This window comes from Rattus norvegicus, chromosome 2 (genome assembly GCF_036323735.1).
Source record: "Rattus norvegicus strain BN/NHsdMcwi chromosome 2, GRCr8, whole genome shotgun sequence".
Lineage (NCBI taxonomy): Eukaryota > Metazoa > Chordata > Mammalia > Rodentia > Muridae > Rattus > Rattus norvegicus.
In genome coordinates, this window is record NC_086020.1 from 196770921 (window position 1) to 196785691 (window position 14771).

Consider the following 14771-nt stretch of genomic DNA (forward strand, 5'->3'; position numbering starts at 1 on the left):
TGGTACTAGATGATAATATAGATAACTATCAAAGGAGAGAGGTAAATATCACCATGTAATGGCTATTCCTGGTTGTCAACTTGGCTGTATCTGGAATGAACTACAATCCAGAATTGGAAGGTCACCTGTGATTCAGATCTAGAGGCTGAGAGATACAAGTTTCTGACTTGGATCTTGGCATGGAAATCTTGAGGAAGAGTGGCTATGAATCCCGGGAGAATAAAGCAAGGAGATCTCTGGGACAAAGCAAGTCCAAGATCCAGGCATGGTGGTACATATCTTTAATCTGGGCCAAATATGCTGGAGACCTATACAGGGACATTGGAAGGAAGATTCACTCTTCTTTGCCTGCTTGCCTTGAGGAACTGAGCAACTACTGGGTCCTTGGACTTCCATTCACAGCTGACCATTGTTGGAGAGTTGGACTATAGATTGTAAGTCATCATAACAAATTTCCTTACTATATATAGACTACCCATAAGTTCTGTGACTCTAGAGAACCCTAACCAATACAGAAGTTAATATTGGGAAATAGTTTCAGAGGAGCAGAAATATAAGGATGAATCTTTTAATAATCTGGAGTTGGTTTTAATAAAGGACCAGCACCTTCAACTACTGAAACCTCTCCAAATACTCTCTCCTGGGAGCTCAGAGAATATTGAAGGCCTGTGGTGGAAACTATATTTCAAACTTAAAGAAACTAATTCTTTCAATTATCCTAATCCCATCAATTATAACTGGCAATCAATCAGGTGATTCAGTGTACAAAACTTTCTACAAGTTTGGGGAAAAAGTCAGAAAATGATTTTGTTGGCTTGTTGCTCTTAGTATCTCTGGAAAAATTGATGAAGGAAAAGAATGATAAAATTGAATGACTCCAGATGCAGATAAACAGTCTAAAGGTTTCTAAATGTTCCCTTGAAGAGAATTTTCTCTTCGGCAGCCATAGTGTTCGAGTTCCAAAAAGTAAAACTGAAGCCCTCGTTATAAGTTTGGCTGAATTACAGCAAAAATTCACGTCTCAATCTCAGAGGGTGTTAGTAGTTAAAGTAAGGGCATTAATTAACAAAGAATGGGAGCCTATAACTTGGGATTGGGATGTGTGTGGTGACCTGGTTGAAGTTGACAACTTTGAATTTTGTTTCTCAAGGATTTACCCCACCTGAGGACGTAGTACCCTCAGCCCCACCCCGTTTCACTCTGAGGAAATTAATCCCTCAGAGTATGATAAACTCTTCAGTGACCTTCTCTGAAGAAAATGATGGACAAGACAATACTGATGTTCCTCAAGGCCCACCAATAGTTTCTTCTAGACCTATAACCAAACTCAAGATAAAATAGGCCCCTAGAGGGGAGATAGAAAGTGTAGTCCTTGTTGTCTCAAAGAACCAGCTTTTGGTTTTGCTACTTCTTTGTATTGTTCTCTTTGTTTCTATTTAGTTGATTTCAACACTGAGTTTGACTCTTTCCTACCTCTACTCCTCTTTGGTGTGTTTGCTTCTTTTTGTTCTAGATCTCTCAGGTGTACTATTAAGTTGCTAGTGTAAGATCTCTCCAATTTCTTTACCAGTACACTTGGTGCTATGAATTTTCCTCTTAGCACAGATTTTGTTGTGTCCCATAAGTTTGGGTATGATTTGTCACCATTTTCATTAAATTCCAGGAAGTCTTTAATTTCTTTCTATATTTATTATCATTGAGAGTTGTTCAGTTTTCACATGTATGTAAGTATTCTGTTGCTTTTGCTGTTATTGAAAACCAGCTTTAGACTGGGGTGGTCTGATAGGATGCATGGGATTAGATCAATCTTCTTATATATGGTTGATTTTGGAGAAAGTACCATGAGGTAATGAAAAGAAGGTGTATTCTTTTGTTTTAGGGTGAAATGTTCTCTATATATCTGTTAAATCCATTTTACTCATAACCTCTCTTAGTTTCACTATTTCTCTGTTTAGTTTCTGTTTCAATGACTAGTCCGTTGGTGAGAGTGGGGTATTGAAGTCTCCCATTATTATTGTGTGGGTTTCAATGTGTGTTTTGAGCTTTAGTAGAGTTTCTTTTATGAATGTGGTGCCCTTGCATTTGGGACATAGATTTTCAGAATTGAGACTTTCTCTTGGTGGATTTTCCCTTTGATGAATATGAAGTATCCTTCCTCATCACACTTGAAAATTTTGATTGAAAGTCTATCTTATTGGAAATTAGGATCATCAGGAACTCCAACTTGTTTCTTGGGGTCATTTGTTTAGAAGACCTCTTTCAACCCTTTTACTCTGAGATGGTGTCTGTCTTTGTTATTGAGGTGTGTTTCTTGTATGCAGCAAAATGCTGGATCATATTTGCATATCCAATCTGTTAGCTTATGGCTTTTTATAGGTGATTTGAATCCATTAATATTGAGAGAATCAGCAAGGTAGATAAGCCCCTAGCCAAACTAACTAAAGGGCCCAAAGGCAGTATCCAAATTAACAAAATCAGAAATGAAAAGGCAAACAGAACAACAAAAAAGAAAGAAATTCAAAACTTCATCAGATCCTACTACAAAAGCCTATACTCAACAAAATTGAAAAATCTAGATGAAATGGATGCTTTTCTAGACATATACCACATACCAAAGTTAAATCAAGAGCAGGTAAACTTTCTAAACAGGCCCATATCCCATAAGGAAATAGAAGTAATTAAAAACCTCCCAATCAAAAAAAGCCCAGAGCTAGATGGATTTAGTTCAGAATTCTTTTTTTTTTTATTTTTTCTTTTCTTTTATTTTTTTTTTGATTTTTTTTTTATTAACTTGAGTATTTCTTATATACATTTCGAGTGCTATTCCCTTTCCCGGTTTCCGGGCAAACATCCCCCTCCCCCCTCCCCTTCCTTATGGGTGTTCCCCTCCCAACCCTCCCCCCATTGCCGCCCTCCCCCCATAGACTAGTTCACTGGGGGTTCAATCTTAGCAGGACCCAGGGCTTCCCCTTCCACTGGTGCTCTTACTAGGATATTCATTGCTACCTATGAGGTCAGTGTCCAGGGTCAGTCCATGTATAGTCTTTAGGTAGTGGCTTAGTCCCTGGAAGCTCTGGTTGCTTGGCATTGTTGTACTTTTGGGGTCTCGAGCCCCTTCAAGCTCTTCCAGTTCTTTCTCTGATTCCTTCAATAGGGGACCTATTCTCAGTTCAGTGGTTTGCTGCTGGCATTCGCCTCTATATTTGCTGTATTCTGGCTGTGTCTCTCAGGAGCGATCTACATCCGGCTCCTGTCGGTCTGCACTTCTTTGCTTCATCCATCTTGTCTAATTGGGTGGCTGTATATGTATGGCCCACATGTGGGGCAGGCTCTGAATGGGTGTTCCTTCAGTCTCTGTTTTAATCTTTGCCTCTCCCTTCCCTGCCAAGGGTATTCTTTTTCCTCATTTAAAGAAGGAGTGAAGCATTCACATTTTGATCATCCGTCTTGAGTTTCGTTTGTTCTAGGGATCTAGGGTAATTCAAGCATTTGGGCTAATAGCCACTTATCAATGAGTGCATACCATGTATGTCTTTCTGTGATTGGGTTAGCTCACTCAGGATGATATTTTCCAGTTCGAACCATTTGCCTACGAATTTCATAAACTCGTTGATTTTGATAGCTGAGTAATATTCCATTGTGTAGATGTACCACATTTTCTGTATCCATTCCTCTGTTGAAGGGCATCTGGGTTCTTTCCATTTTCTGGCTATTATAAATAAGGCTGCGATGAACATAGTGGAGCACGTGTCTCTTTTATATGTTGAGGCATCTTTTGGGTATATGCCCAAGAGAGGTATAGCTGGATCCTCAGGCAGTTCAATGTCCAATTTTCTGAGGAACCTCCACACTGATTTCCAGAATGGTTTTACCAGTCTGCAATCCCACCAACAATGGAGGAGTGTTCCTCTTTCTCCACATCCTCGCCAGCATCTGCTGTCACCTGAGTTTTTGATCTTAGCCAATCGCACTGGTGTGAGGTGAAATCTCAGGGTTGTTTTGATTTGCATTTCCCTTATGACTAAAGATGTTGAACATTTCTTTAGGTGTTTCTCCGCCATTCGGCATTCCTCAGCTGTGAATTCTTTGTTTAGCTCTGAACCCCATTTTTTAATAGGGTTATTTGTTTCCCTGCGGTCTAACTTCTTGAGTTCTTTGTATATTTTAAAAATAAGGCCTCTATCTGTTGTAGGATTGGTAAAGATCTTTTCCCAATCTGTTGGTTGCCGTTTTGTCCTAACCACAGTGTCCTTTGCCTTACAGAAGCTTTGCAGTTTTATGAGATCCCATTTGTCGATTCTTGATCTTAGAGCATAAGCCATTGGTGTTTTGTTCAGGAAATTTTTTCCAGTGCCCATGTGTTCCAGATGCTTCCCTAGTTTTTCTTCTATTAGTTTGAGTGTGTCTGGTTTGATGTGGAGGTCCTTGATCCACTTGGACTTAAGCTTTGTACAGGGTGATAAGGATGGATCGATCTGCATTCTTCTACATGTTGCCCTCCAGTTGAACCAGCACCATTTGCTGAAAATGCTATCTTTTTTCCATTGGATGGTTTTGGCTCCTTTGTCAAAAATCAAGTGACCATAGGTGTGTGGGTTCATTTCTGGGTCTTCAATTCTATTCCATTGGTCTATCTGTCTGTCTCTGTACCAATACCATGCAGTTTTTATCACTATTGCTCTGTAATACTGCTTGAGTTCAGGGATAGTGATTCCCCCTGAAGTCCTTTTATTGTTGAGGATAGCTTTAGCTATCCTGGGTTTTTTGTTATTCCAGATGAATTTGCAAATTGTTCTGACTAACTCTTTGAAGAATTGGATTGGTATTTTGATGGGGATTGCATTGAATCTGTAGATTGCTTTTGGTAAAATGGCCATTTTTACTATATTAATCCTGCCAATCCATGAGCATGGGAGATCTTTCCATCTTCTGAGGTCTTCTTCAATTTCTTTCCTCAGTGCCTTGAAGTTCTTATTGTACAGATCTTTTACTTGCTTGGTTAAAGTCACACCGAGGTACTTTATATTATTTGGGTCTATTATGAAGGGTGTCATTTCCCTAATTTCTTTCTCGGCTTGTTTCTCTTTTGTATAGAGGAAGGCAACTGATTTATTTGAGTTAATTTTATACCCAGCCACTTTGCTGAAGTTGTTTATCAGCTTTAGTAGTTCTCTGGTGGAACTTTTGGGATCACTTAAATATACTATCATGTCATCTGCAAATAGTGATATTTTGACCTCTTCTTTTCCGATCTGTATCCCTTTGATCTCCTTTTGTTGTCTGATTGCTCTGGCTAGAACTTCAAGAACTATATTGAATAAGTAGGGAGAGAGTGGGCAGCCTTGTCTAGTCCCTGATTTTAGTGGGATTGCTTCAAGTTTCTCTCCATTTAGTTTAATGTTAGCAACTGGTTTGCTGTATATGGTTTTTACTATGTTTAGGTATGGGCCTTGAATTCCTATTCTTTCCAGGACTTTTATCATGAAGGGGTGTTGAATTTTGTCAAATGCTTTCTCATCATCTAATGAAATGATCATGTGGTTCTGTTCTTTCAGTTTGTTTATATAATGGATCACGTTGATGGTTTTCCGTATATTAAACCATCCCTGCATGCCTGGGATGAAGCCTACTTGATCATGGTGGATGATTGTTTTGATGTGCTCTTGAATTCGGTTTGCCAGAATTTTATTGAGTATTTTTGCGTCGATATTCATAAGGGAAATTGGTCTGAAGTTCTCTTTCTTTGTTGTGTCATTGTGTGGTTTAGGTATAAGAGTAATTGTGGCTTCGTAGAAGGAATTCGGTAGGGCTCCATCTGTTTCAATTTTGTGGAATAGTTTGGATAATATTGGTATGAGGTCTTCTATGAAGGTTTGATAGAATTCTGCACTAAACCCGTCTGGACCTGGGCTCTTTTTGGTTGGGAGACCTTTAATGACTGCTTCTATTTCCTTAGGAGTTATGGGGTTGTTTAACTGGTTTATCTGTTCCTGATTTAACTTCGGTACCTGGTATCTGTCTAGGAAATTGTCCATTTCCTGAAGATTTTCAAGTTTTGTTGAATATAGGTTTTTATAGTAAGATCTGATGATTTTTTGAATTTCCTCTGAATCTGTTGTTATGTCTCCCTTTTCATTTCTGATTTTGTTAATTTGGACACACTCTCTGTGTCCTCTCGTTAGTCTGGCTAAGTAAGGGTTTATCTATCTTGTTGATTTTCTCAAAGAACCAACTTTTGGTTCTGTTGATTCTTTCTATGGTCCTTTTTGTTTCTACTTGGTTGATTTCAGCTCTGAGTTTGATTATTTCCTGCCTTCTACTCCTCCTGGGTGTATTTGCTTCTTTTTGTTCTAGAGCTTTTAGGTGTGCTGTCAAGCTGCTGACATATGCTCTTTCCTGTTTCTTTCTGCAGGCACTCAGCGCTATGAGTTTTCCTCTTAGCACAGCTTTCATTGTGTCCCATAAGTTTGAGTATGTTGTATCTTCATTTTCATTAAATTCTAAAAAGTTTTTAATTTCTTTCTTTATTTCTTCCTTGACCAGGTTATCATTGAGTAGAGCATTGTTCAATTTCCACGTATATGTGGGCATTCTTCCCTTATTGTTATTGAAGACCAGTTTTAGGCCGTGGTGGTCCGATAGCACGCATGGGATTATTTCTATCTTTCTGTACCTGTTGAGGCCCGTTTTTTGACCAATTATATGGTCAATTTTGGAGAAAGTACCATGAGGAGCTGAGAAGAAGGTATATCCTTTTGCTTTAGGATAGAATGTTCTATAAATATCCGTTAAGTCCATTTGGCTCATGACTTCTCTTAGTCTGTCTACATCACTATTTAATTTCTGTTTCCATGATCTGTCCATTGATGAGAGTGGGGTGTTGAAATCTCCCACTATTATTGTGTGAAGTGCAATGTGTGTTTTGAGCTTTAGTAAGGTTTCTTTTACGTATGTAGGTGCCCTTGTATTTGGGGCATAGATATTTAGGATTGAGAGTTCATCTTGGTTGATTTTTCCTTTGATGAATATGAAGTGTCCTTCCTTATCTTTTTTGATGACTTTTAGTTGGAAATTGATTTTATTTGATATTAGAATGGCTACTCCAGCTTGCTTCTTCTGACCATTTGCTTGGAAAGTTGTTTTCCAGCCTTTCACTCTGAGGTAGTGTCTGTCTTTGTCTCTGAGGTGTGTTTCCTGTAGGCAGCAGAATGCAGGGTCCTCGTTGCGTATCCAGTTTGTTAATCTATGTCTTTTTATTGGGGAGTTGAGGCCATTGATATTGAGAGATATTAAGGAATAGTGATTATTGCTTCCCGTTATATTCATATTTGGATATGAGGTTATGTTTGTGTGCTTTCATTCTCTTTGTTTAGTTGCCAAGACGACTAGTTTCTTGCTTCTTCTAGGGTATAGCTTGCCTCCTTATGTTGGGCTTTACCATTTATTATCCTTTGTAGTGCTGGATTTCTAGAAAGATATTGTGTAAATTTGGTTTTGTCATGGAATATCTTGGTTTCTCCATCAATGTTAATTGAGAGTTTTGCTGGATACAGTAATCTGGGCTGGCATTTGTGTTCTCTTAGGGTCTGTATAACATCAGTCCAGGATCTTCTGGCCTTCATAGTTTCTGGCGAGAAGTCTGGTGTGATTCTGATAGGTCTCCCTTTATATGTTACTTGACCTTTTTCCCTTACTGCTTTTAATATTCTTTCTTTATTTTGTGCGTTTGGTGTTTTGACAATTATGTGACGGGAGGTGTTTCTTTTCTGGTCCAATCTATTTGGAGTTCTGTAGGCTTCTTGTATGTCTATGGGTATCTCTTTTTTTAGGTTAGGGAAGTTTTCTTCTATGATTTTGTTGAAGATATTTACTGGTCCTTTGAGCTGGGAGTCTTCGCTCTCTTCTATGCCTATTATCCTTAGGTTTGATCTTCTCATTGAGTCCTGGATTTCCTGTATGTTTTGGACCAGTAGCTTTTTCCGCTTTACATTATCTTTGACAGTTGAGTCAATGATTTCTATGGAATCTTCTGCTCCTGAGATTCTCTCTTCCATCTCTTGTATTCTGTTGGTGAAGCTTGTATCTACAGCTCCTTGTCTCTTCTTTTGGTTTTCTATATCCAGGGTTGTTTCCATGTGTTCTTTCTTGATTGCTTCTATTTCCATTTTTAATTCCTTCAACTGTTTGATTGTGTTTTCCTGGAATTCTTTCAGGGATTTTTGCGATTCCTCTCTGTAGGCTTTTACTTGTTTATTAATGTTTTCCTGTGCTTCCCTAAGTGTGTTCAGGTCTTTCTTGAAGTCCTCCAGCATCATGATCAAATATGATTTTGAAACTAGATCTTGCTTTTCTGGTGTGTTTGGATATTCCATGTTTGTTTTGGTGGGAGAATTGGGCTCCGATGATGGCATGTAGTCTTGGTTTCTGTTGCTTGGGTTCCTGCGCTTGCCTCTCGCCATCAGATTATCTCTAGTGTTACTTTGTTCTGCTATTTCTGACAGTGGCTAGACTGTCCTATAAGCCTGTGTGTCAGGAGTGCTGTAGACCTGTTTTCCTCTCTTTCAGTCAGTTATGGGGACAGAGTGTTCTGCTTTGGGCGTGTAGTTTTTCCTCTCTACAGGTCTTCAGCTGTTCCTGTGGGCCTGTGTCTTGAGTTCACCAGGCAGCTTTCTTGCAGCAGAAAATTTGGTCTTACCTGTGGTCCCGAGGCTCAGGTTCGCTCATGGGGTGCTGCCCAGGGGCTCTCTGCAGTGGCAGCAACCAGGAAGACCTGTGCCGCCCCTTCCGGGAGCTTCAGTGCACCAGGGTTCCAGATGGTCTTTGGCTTTTTCCTCTGGCGTCCGAGATGTGTGTGCAGGGAGCAGTCTCTTCTGGTTTCCCAGGCCTGTCTGCCTCTCTGAAGGTTTAGCTCTCCCTCCCACGGGATTTGGGTGCAGAGAACTGTTTATCCGGTCTGTTTCCTTCAGGGTCCGGCGGTGTCTCTGGCAGGGGTCCTGCCGCTCCTGGGCCCTCCCCCACGGGAGCCCAGAGGCCTTATACAGTTTCCTCTTGGGCCAGGGATGTGGGCAGGGGTGAGCAGTGTTGGTGGTCTCTTCCGCTCTGCAGCCTCAGGAGTGCCCACCTATCTCATTGAACATGAAGAACTTAAGTTGGTGACTAACTGGAGTATTCACCCCTTCTAGATGGTGTTCATGGATTGGAAAATTTATTCATAATTCCTATCTCATTGAACATGAAGAAGTTAAGTTGGTGACTAACTGGAGTATTCACTCCTTCTCGACAATGTTCATGGATTGGAAAATTTATTCATACTTCCATGCTATGAGGACTCGGACATAATCCTTTCCCATGGGTCCAGAATTCACCTCCGTCTTCAGACTGGTTATATATCTCAGCAGTCCTTGCCACCTTCCAGTGTTCCTACAACAACGTGAATTTAATGAAGTGGGTGTCACTTCTAGGCTTGGCTCCATTGGAAGTTGAAAACCGAAAGTTAGTTCAGAATTCTACCAGACCTTCAAGTAAGATCTGATACCAATATTCCTCAAACTATTCCATAAAAGAGAAACAGAAGGAATGCTACCTAATTCATTCTATGAAACCACAAGTACCCTAATACCTAAACCATACAAGGACCCTACCAAAACTTAGAACTCCAGACCAATCTCACTGATGAATATGGATGAAAAATACTCAATAAAATTATTGCAAATTGAATCCAAGAACACAACAAAACCATCATTCACCAAAATCAAGTAAGCTTCATCCCAGGGATACAAGGTTGGTTCAATATATAAAAATCCATTAGCATAATCCACCATATGAGCAAACTCAAAGGAAAAAATTCGCATGATCATCTGAGATGCAGAAAAAGGATTTGACAAAATTCAACACCTTTTCATGTTAAAAGTATTGGAGAAATCAGGAATTCAAATCTTGGGGTCAATCTAGCCAAACAAGTAAATGATCTGTATAATAAGAACTTCAAGACTCTCAATTGATCAATGGAATTGAATTGAAGACATAGAAATAAAATCACACACTTATACACACTTGATCTTTGACAAAGAAGTCAAAAATATACAATGGAAAAAAGAAAGCATCTTCAATAAATGATGCTGATCTAATTGGATGTCTGTATGTAAAAAAGTGAAAATAAACCCATATTTGTCACCATGCACCAGTCTCAAGTCCAAGTGAACCAAGGGCCTCAACATAAAACCAGATACACTGAATCTAATAGAAGAGAAAGTGGGAAAGAGTCTTGAACTCATTGGCACAGGCAGAGATTTCCTAAACAGAACTCCAGTGTCTCAGGCTCTAAGATCACGGATCAATTAATGAGACCTCATGAAACTGGAAAACTTCTGTAAGGCAAAGGGCATAGTCAATAAGACAAATCAGCAACCTACAGAGTGGGAAAAAAATCTTCACTAACCCCATATCTGATAAAGGGCTAATATCCAAAATATATAAAGAACTCAAGAAGCTAACCACCAAAAAAAAACCAAGCAACCCAATAGAAAATATGGGGTATAGAACTAAAACAAGAATTCACAACAGAGGAATCTTGAATGGCTGAGAACCACATAAGAAATGTTCAGAGTCCTTAGTGATCAGAGAAATGCAAATCAAAATGATCCTGAGATTCTACCTTACACTAGTCAGAATGGCTAAGGTCAAAACTTCAGGTGACAACACATGTAGGTGAGGATGTGGAGAAAGAATTACACTACTCCATTGCTGGTGGGACTGCAACTGGTACAACCACTCTGGAAATTAATTTGGAGGTTCCTCAGAAAATTGGAAATAGACCTACTACAGACCCAGAAATACCACTCTTGGGAATATACCCAAAAGATTCCACAGGGACATGTGTTCCACTATGTTCAGAGCAGCCTTATTTGTGATAGCCAGAAGGTGGAAATAACCCAGATGTCCCATGACAGAAGAATGGATACAAAAAATGTGGTTCATTTACACAATGGAATATTAGTCAGCTATTAAGAATGAGGACATAGGGCTGGGGATTTAGCTCAGTGGTAGAGCGCTTACCTAGGAAGCACAAGGCCCTGGGTTCGGTCCCCAGCTCCGAAAAAAAGAACCAAAAAAAAAAAAAGAAAAAAAAAAGAATGAGGACATAATGAGTTTTGCAGGCAAAATGATGGAACTAGAAAATATTATCCTGAGTGAAGTAACTCAGCCCTAAAAGGACATGCACAGTTTGTTCTCACTAATAAGTGGATATTAGCCACAAAAAGTACAGAAAACCCAAGATACAGTCCACCGAACTCAAAAAGTTTAAGAAGCTGAAGGGCCCAAGTGATGATGCCTTAGCCCCACTTGGGAGGGAGAATAAAGCAACCACAAGGGGTAGGGAGGTTGGGAGGGAGGGAGGGAAGAACAGGGAAGAGACAGTGGGTGGGGGTGGAGGGAGAGGGGAACATAATCTGGTATTGGGTGGGAGCAAAGAACTAAAACCCTGAGGGCCAGCAGAAAGAATGTAAACAAGTGAACTCGGGAGGAAGGAAGTTAGGAAGACCCTCCAGAGTATACCAGGACCTGGGAAGTGAGAGACTCTCAGGTCTCAAAGGGGAGGATGAAATTTCCTACAGTGGAGAGTGGGAATTTGTTGAGCCCACCTCCAGCAGAAAGACAAGGTATCAAATGAGGGATGGAGTTGCTTTCTCAGAGTCAAAACTCTGACCCATAATTCTTCCTATCTGAAAGAAATGAAGGGATGGAAATAGAGAAGAGCCTGAGGCAGGCCCAAAGTGGGATCCAGCTCAATTGGGGCAGGACGGGGTGGGGGGGAAGACCTGATACCATTACTGAGGCTACGGGGAGCTCACAAAAAGGGACCTATTATGACTGCCCTCCAAAAGACCCAACAAGTAGCTAAACAAGTCAAGGGCAGATATGTGCACCCAACCAATAAACAGAAGCTATTGACCCCTCTGATTGAATTAGGGAAAAGCTGGAGGAAGCTGAAGAAGGGGGCAATCATATAGGAGGACCAGTAGTCTCAATTAACCTGAACCCCAGAGATCTCTGAGACACTGGATCTCCAATCAGGCAGCATACACCAGCTGAAATGAGGCTCCCAACATATATACAGCAGATGACTCCCAGGTCTGGGTTCAGTCAGAGAAGATGCACCTAACCATCAAGAGTTTAAAGGTCTGGAGGGGTGGGGACATTCTCGTGGAGATGGGTGGATACAGAGGTGGGCAGAAGGGAAGAGGTATGGAATGTGGAAAATTCAGAAGGTAGACAGAGAGGGGAATAAAATCTGGAGTGTAAAAATATGTTCATAGCAGCCTTATTTATAATAGCCAGAAGCTGGAAAGAACCCAGATGACCTTCAGCATTGGAATGGATAGAGAATAGTGGTACATCTACACAAAGGAATATTATTCAGCTATCAAAAACAATGCCTTTATGAAATTCATAGACAAATGGTTGGAACTGGAAAATATCATCCTGAGTGAGGTAACCCAATCACAGAAAAAACACATGGTATGCACTCATTGATAAGTGGCTATTAGCCCAAATGCTTGAATTCCCCTAGATGCACAGAACACATGAAACTAAAGACGGATGATCAAAATGTGAATGCTTCACTCCTTCTTTAAAAGGGGAACAAGAATACACTTGGCAGGGAATAGAGAGGCAAAGATTAAAACAGACACAGAAGGAACACCCATTCAGACCCTGCCCCACATGTGGCCCATACATATGCAGCCACCCAATTAGACAAGATGGATGAAGCAAAGAAGTGCAGGCCGACAGGAGCCAGATGTAGATCTCTCCTGAGAGACACAGCCAGAATACAGCAAATACAGAGGTGAATGCCAGCAGCAAACCACGAACTGAGAATAGGACCCCCGTTGAAGGAATCAGAGAAAGAACTGGAAGAGCTCAAAGGGGCTCGAGACCCCTTATGAACAACAATGCCAAGCAACCAGAGCTTCCAGGGACTAAGCCACTACCTAAAGACTATACATGGACTGACCCTGGACTCTGACCTCATAGGTAGCAATGAATATCCTAGTAAGATTACCCTTGGTCCTGCTAAGACTGAACCCCCAGTGAACGTGATTGTTGGGGGGAGGGCGGCAATGGGGGGAGGATGGGGAGGGGAACACCCATAAAGAAGGGGAGGGGGAGGGATTAGGGGGATGTTTGCCCGGAAACCGGGAAAGGGAATAACACTCGAAATGTAAATAAGAAATACTCAAGTTAATAAAAAAAGAATAAAAAATTTAAAAAAAGAAAAATAAATAAATAAATAAATAAATAAATAAATAAATAAATAAATGGGGGAAGGAGGTTGGGGTATCTGAATTGACACTGATCTCAGGAGATTCCAAGAAACATTGTGGCCCTCCAGTTAAAGTAGGGGCTTATGGAAGACAGGTGATTAATGGAGTTTTGACCAGTCTGACTCACAGTAGGTCCATTAGGTCCAGCAGGTCCAGGAACACAAGCTGTGGCCATTTCCCAAGTTCCAGAATGTATAATTGGGATAGATATACTTAGAAATTGGCAGAATTCTCCTATTGGTTCCCTGACCTGTAGAGTGAGGGATATTATGGTTGAAAAGGCTAAACAGAAGCCTTTAGAGTTGTCTCTGCCAAAGAAAATAGTGAATCTAAAACAGTATTGTATTCCTAGAAGAATTACAGAAATTACAGCTAACATCAAGAACTTGAAGGATGGGCATATACCCTAAAGATGCTCCAACATATAACAAGGACACATACTCCAATATTTTCATAGCAGCCTTATTCATAATAGCCAGAAGCTGGAAAGAACCCAGATGAATGGATACCGAAAACGTAGTATATTTACACAACAGAATATTACATAGCTATTAAAAACAATGACTTCATGAAATTCATAGGCAAATGGATGGACCTAGAAAATATCATCCTGAGTGATATAGCCCAATCTCTCTCTCTCTCTCTCTCTCTCTCTCTCTCTCTCTCTCTCTCTCTCTCTCTCTCACTCACTCACACACACACACAAACACACATAATATGCACTCACTGATAAGTGGATATTAACCCAAAAGCTCGAATTACTCAAGATACAATCCACAGACCACATGAAGCTGAAGATGAAGGACGACTAAAGTGCAGACCTTCAGTCCTTCTTGGAAAGGGGAACAAAAATATTCATAGGAGGAGATACGGAGACAAAGTTTGGAGAAGAGACTGAAGGAATGGCCAGCCAGCACTTGCCCCAGGGAGGATCCAGCCCATACACATACAGACACCAAACTCAGACAATATTGCTGATGCCAAGAAATGCACACTAACCAGAACCTAACTAGCTGTCTCCTAAGAGGCTTTCCCAGAGTCTGACAAATACAGAGGTGAATGCTCGTGGCCAACCATTGAATTGATAATGGAGTCCCCCTTGGAGGAGTAAGAGAAAGGATTGAAGGAGCTGAAGGAATTTGAAACCCCATAAGAACAACAATATCCACCAACCAGAGCTCTCAGGGACTAAACCACCATCCAAAGAGTATACCATGGACAGACCCATGGCTCCAGTTGCATATGTATCAGAGGATGGCTTTATTGGGCACCAATGGGAGAAGCTCTTGGTTTTGCCAAGACTGGAACCTCCAGTGTAGGAGAATGTCAGGGCAGGAAAGCAGGAAGGGGGTGGGTGGATGTGTTGGGAAACACCCTCATAGAAGATGGGGCATAGGGGATGGGATAGGGGATTTATGGCCAGGAAACTGGGAAAGGGGATAACAT